A 6,676-nucleotide genomic window follows, 5' to 3' on the forward strand; every position below is an offset into this window, starting at 1 on the left:
GTGCTGTGTCCCATGGTTTTTGATTTGCATATGAATAATTAATATGCATTCCCCAATAATGCCATCTTCTGAGCACTACATTCATGATGAATTATGCAGAAATGCTTCAAAAATGTTTATAAGAGTCAAGGGAATTACCACCCTCTAAGGTATGTAGAAAATAAAAATCATTCATTTAAAAAATGAAAAAAACAAACAAGAAATATGATTTAAAATATTCAGAAAAGAAAATGTTCCTGATCAACTATATATATATATATATATATATATTTGCATTTTAAATATTATTTATCTTTTAGTTACTGTACTAGACAGCCTTCAGGAATATGAAAGCATATAAAAATCCCTGAAAAAGAAATTACAAATTGTAACAAGTGTCCAACTGCAGAAATAGTGTGTACTATTTAGTGGTAAACAAACTCTGTAAGTTAGAAAACTCCACAGAAGAAGGGACACTTTAATTGAAAGCAAAATGGATTTCTGTGCATATCAAGTACAGAAGAGATTCATGTAAACAATACTGTATGTCAGATCATGGAGAAAGGGTAATTCAATATATGTTTGTCAGATCTGTTAAACTAGAGTAAGAGTGTTGGGAGCAACTGAGCTGAAGGTCCCTGACTTGGGGGTAGTTTAACTGAAGGATTGCAACTGAAAAGTTGTGGTTCAGGAACTCGGGCTGCACCCAAGTCAAGCTGTCCCCTGAGGAACTTGCATGACTGCCTCAGGGGACAGGGAATTTTCAAGGTCTTTCCTTGTACACATCCAAGACCTTCAGCTCAGTCTGCATCACCATCTAGCTGCTCTAATCTGTATTCTAGGTAGCTACCACAAATTATAGTTTTTCTGTTAAAGTTCCTCTTATTGCATGCACTATCAGTACAAGATGTTCTTGTACTCCTAACCCTTCCCCAAGAAACTCCCCTTGAGTTGTGTATAAAATAATCTTGCTGCACTTGGTCTGTGTCACAGTGTCTCCATCAGAGTGCGGCATCCCACCTGGTCCCAATTTTACTTAATTCATTTGTGTCTTGTGTCTTTCTTTACTTTCTAATCTCCCGTCGCCCCTACTCGGGTTTAATCTCTCCATGCCAGACACGGCATAAGAGGATGTATGTTGGCAACATAGATGATCATAAAAATCCACATGTGACAATAGTAGGGTGAATTTTATATTTAGGACAATATATGATAAGTATTGTTACTTTCTGTTAGGTTGAAATGTTGCTCCTGATCATCAAATTGGCCAAGAACATAGAGAGAGACATGAAAGTGCTAACTTAGGTTACAAGTTATTTCGTTAGAGTAGTTTCATGGTCAGTAGGCCTCATGACACATTCATCGCTCTGAGGTTTTAGAGAGAGAAGGTCCTTGCATTACCCCAATTTTGTTATATAGATTTTTCCACTTGATAAGATGAAGTCCTGTTACTTTTCAAGAAAATATAGGGACATTTAATTGTATAACAATGCACATTCTTGCTCACACAAGATTAATATTTGTATAAAGCTTCATAGGATTAAAACAAGTACAGTCAGACAACACAGTCACAGACTATAACAGTGGGGTCAAGCATAGTGTTGGTTGTGAGGATGGTGCAGGACTAGGCAGTGTTTCCTTCTATTGTACGTAGGGTTTCTGTGTGTCAGAACCAACTTGGAGACCATAGATCTATATACCACTACTTCTCAGTTTGTTTTACTGTGGTGAATTGCATGTTACTATGATTTCTGGAAGTTATGGCACCAATATTTTAAATATCAGCTGAGTCATCCACAGCAGATAGGTTTCAACTGAGTTTCCTGACTAAAACAGATTGGGAGGAAAGAAATACTACCTCCAAATATTTAGTCACTGAAAACCTTATGGATAGTAGTGAACCATAATACAAGAATAGTGTTTATTGAAAAATGATGAATGGCAAGAGAATATTGAGCCCATCAGGTGGGAAGCCATGCTAAATATGACCAGGAAGGAGCTGCCTACTCAAAGTTGAGTTGACCATGATGATTCAAATGGAGTAAAGCTGTCAGAACCTTCATTTGCTGATGGGGCAATACTCAAAAAAGGAGAAACAGCTGTAACATCCAAAACATCAGAACTCGAGATGTATGAGTTATGAAGCTAGGAAAATGGAAAATTATCAAAATTGAAATGGAACAAACACATACATTGATATCATTGGCATTAGTGAACTGAAATGAACTAGTATTAACCAATCTGAATCTGACAATCATATAATTTACTATGCCAGGAATGACAAATTGAAGAGGAATGGCATTGCATTCTTCATCAAAAAGAACATTTCAAGATTTGTCTTGAAGCACAATGCTGTTTGCCGTAGAATAATATCCATATATCCACAAGGAAAACCAGTTAACACAATTGTTAGTCAAATTTATTCATCAACCACTAATGCCAGCAGTGTTGAAATTGAAGAATTTTATGAACAGGGGGCTAGAGTGGAAAGTGAAGTGTCCAGCTGATAAGAAGAGAGGGCATATGCATAAGAACACCCACATTTGCAGATAATACCCACTTGACCTGGCTACAATGACTGGTTGATCAGAGCTCAACCAGAAGAAGAAAGAAGAGGGAAAAAAAGAGTAATCTGATAACAATTTTATGAACTAGACCTACACCTGTGGATGGGATGCAGTAGCTCAAAAGAGGGAACAGATCTTTACAGCAAGGATCATTCCCACCCCCTCCATACACAGAGTAGACAGGGATGGGCAACTTGGACATTGGCTACCCAAAATGGATGGGCTACAAAGGCAAAAAGTGACTGGCTTACAAGATTTCAAGAGTGAACCTCGATCCAGAGGGCATGAAGGAAGGTAGAATCTCCACTGAGTAGTATCCAATCTGTCCAGGTGGGGCTGATGAAATGTAATGCGGATAGGTCTCTTGTGATACAATAGTGAATAACTGTTATCAGGACTGATTGTGAGAGTTGGAAATGTAAAGGTAGACGTTTTGTAGCAAGGAGGGGTGTGATTAACTTTTCAGTCTAGGATCAGAGGTCCCTGGGACTATCAAGGGAAAAGATCGGAGAGTGGGACCCTACCCAGAGAAGCAGTGATGCCTGAGATGGAGGCAGAGATGATGACATGGAGAGATGGAGCAGCTAGGGACTTTAGACACAGAGACGGAGAGGGGCTGTGTGCTGACGACCGGGGGGGTGGGAGGGGGCAGGCTTATAGTGTATACCCTTTGGTTGGTTGATGATGCATGAAGGGGATTGTCCATGGCAATGAAATGATATATGATAGGATGAATGAAAAACTAGTGTTCTCCCATGCAAACTATCACAATAAAACATTGAAAAAAAAAAAAAGCATATGAAAGGAATACATGGTCAATGTACCAAAAAGAAATGGTCGATATTCAGTCATTTCAAGAGGAAGCAAGGTTGTGGTTCAAGCTCACTAGCTGCTTCTCAGAAACTTATAAAGGGTCACTATAAACAGAACTGACTCAATGTCACTTAACAAAAGCAAGCTTGAAACCCAGCAGAACACATCATATTAGCTCTAAAGGCTTGAAGATAATACTGTGTTCTTTAGGATCATCTGGGTAATAGTTGCACCTTCTAAACTCTGGATGTCAACCATGATCTTCAGTTTGTGGGTGAAGGGTCCTGAGCCCTTGATACCACCCCTGCCTCACAGACTCACTGGAATCATAACCAAGTAGATCCAGTGGCCCATTTCCAGCCTGTAGAATTTTAAGAGGCAGACAGACTTTCTTTGTTTTATTCTGTCTCTGTGCCTTTCAGTCTAAGCTGGTGAGTTTCCTGCTGCAATGGTTGATAAGATCTATCAGTCACAGGAGTAATCTCTTTAATTAAAGATTGTGTAGCCACATCCTTGGTGAAGGGTCTAGGATGTGTGTTTAGTTTGTACCACAGATTTTTCATATTATTAAGTTCTGGTTTCATTTTGCACAGTACATTTTTAAGTCTATCTTTTTCCTCTCACATTTTACTATAAGTGACAAGAAGAACCCACACAGCCCTGTTAAAATCTTGCTTAGAAATCTCTTCAGACAAATAGACAAGTTTATCAGTGACAATTTCTACCTTCCACTGAATAATTAAACAACATCCAAAGTTCTGTGTAACTATGTTAAAAGCATCACCTTCCCATTAATGTCAAAATATATGTTCATCATTTTTTAAAGCTTTACTAAAAACACATTTGGAGCCCTGGTGTGGTGCTGTGTGTTAATGCACCGGACTTCAAAGTTGGTTTGAATCGCAAGCTCACTATCTGCTCCTTGGAAACCCTATACAGGGTCAATATGGATTGGAACCGACTTGACAGCATTTAACAACAGCAACAGAAGCACATTTAACACCCACATTTCTAGCAACAGTGTCTTCATGACAATGAAAACTTTAAATACAGCTCTTCATTCTTTCTAAGTCCCTATCAGAAGCATCCTTAATATCCCTAACTTGACCAAGTCTCTTTAAGGCAACCTCGAGCATTACTACGAAGTACATTAAAATTTCTGCAGTCTCTACCTATTACACTGCTTCCATATTTAAATATTTGTTAGAGCAACAGCCCCACTTCTCCATATGAAATTCTATGTTAGTTACCTAATGGTGCTTTAACAGGAATTCCACAAATAGGCAACTTTAAAAAAATAGAAATTTGTTTTCTCACTGTTTAAAAATAGTTAGATGTTGCCAGCAGCTCTAAGGGATGGCTTTGTCTATTCCCTCCTTGGGAACAACCTTTGTGCATTTCCACTTCTCTTCCTCTGCTTTTTCTTGTACTCCACATAGGGTAAATCTTCCCCATTTGAGCTTGTTTACTTCTACTGCTTATCAGCTCATTAGTTTAAAACAATCCTATACTGATAGTTCTGGTATGGTGCTGTAGAATAAGTATTGGATTGCTAGCTGCAAGGTTGGTGGTTCTAACCCACCAGCCACTCCTCAGAAATCCTCTACAGGGTCATTCTGAGTCCGAGATACTTAACAATTGTTGTTGTTGTGGCTAAGTGCTGTTGAGTCAATTTCAACCCATAGAGACCCTGTATAGGGTTTTCGAGGAGCAGCTGGTGAGCTTGAACCACTACCCTTGCAGTTCAAATGGCTTTAAAATCTGGTGCATTAACCCAGAGCTCCACGCCAGGACTCCTTAACAACAGTAGCATACTGATATTACTTCATCAACATTATCAAAGAAACATCTATTCTCCAATGGAACTATATTCACAGGTAGTGTTAGGATTCACTTCCCAAACTTTTAGAGGACAAAACTCAATCCATAATATAACCATTGTTGTTGTTGTTAAGTACTGTGGAGTCAGTTCCAACACATAGTGACCCTACACAGGGTTTCCGAGGAGCAGACAGCCTCATATTTCTCCCGCAGAATGGCTGGTAGTTTCGAACTGCCGACCTTGAGGTTACCAGCCTGATTCGTAACCACTAAGCTACCAGAGCTCCTTTACAACTGGTAAAATATATATTTGTAATAATGAAGTAAATATGAATATGGAGAGAGACTTAGGGGAAATAATTTATTCTACTTATAGTAATTGTTTTATATATATATATATATATCCAGATAAATATAATTCCTACACAGAAATGCAGATTAGTGAGAATATTCTTTTCTTTCTATTTTGTCACAGATTTAGCACAATCGATCCATAAGAATTATTCCCATATAGAACTGTCAGAAATATATCAATCTCAAAGTATTGAGACAAAAATCAATCAGAATATTTTATTCTGAGTTTTACCTTGTGAGTTTGTGAGTTAATGGTCATGGATGAGTTTCCAATAAGTAATTCTTAAAACCAGAGTAGCCAGACTATGTTGTCAACCTGAAAAAATATCCCTCCTCTATTAAGAAAAAAGAAAAGACTAAAGAAATAATATAAGATTTCAGGCTGCCATGTAACCTACATATGTCTTGTAGGTATTTTCACTCAATTCATAAATAATATAAGATATAATGCAATTATCCCCAAAGTATACTTTATCCAATCATCTGTTACTTAATGGAAGGTAGTAACTGGTCATGGAATCATTTGAGTGACTATAAAATTAATTACTTTATTTAGATTTATGGATACTAAATAATCTTTGTATCCTCTATAGTATTGACTTCCGACTACATTCTCAGAATCATAATGTCAGCTCAGCAGCATTTTTGATTTGTTTTTTTCCCCAATGAACTGCTAACTTGGACTGGTCAAACATACCATGCCTTCTTCAATTTCATATGGTGTGAAGGTAATAATCCATGTGTCCTATTAGAATATTTGCTTGATTTTTAAAAATTTATTTAAAACAAAACAACCAAGATCTAATCTATATCTTAATTATCTGTATATCATTTCTATCAAAACATCTCATAATTCTTCCTCCAGACAGTCCAATCAATAGCAAATGCCAGAGGAAAATTTTTACCAACCAATTTACACTTTTAATATTTTTTTTTCTTCCTTATTTGTCACTTATCACTGAAGAAAGAACATAGTTCTTTTGTTAACTTATTTAGAAGAAAATCACTTTAAAACACTAGATTCAGTGACAGATATCCAGTGTTGCTATAACAGAAATACCACAAATGGGTAGTTTTAGCAAACATATTAATTTTTTTCACAGGTTAGATGGCTAAAAGTCCAAATTTAGGAGAATACTTAT

This window comes from Chrysochloris asiatica, unplaced genomic scaffold (genome assembly GCF_000296735.1).
Source record: "Chrysochloris asiatica unplaced genomic scaffold, ChrAsi1.0 scaffold00284, whole genome shotgun sequence".
Lineage (NCBI taxonomy): Eukaryota > Metazoa > Chordata > Mammalia > Afrosoricida > Chrysochloridae > Chrysochloris > Chrysochloris asiatica.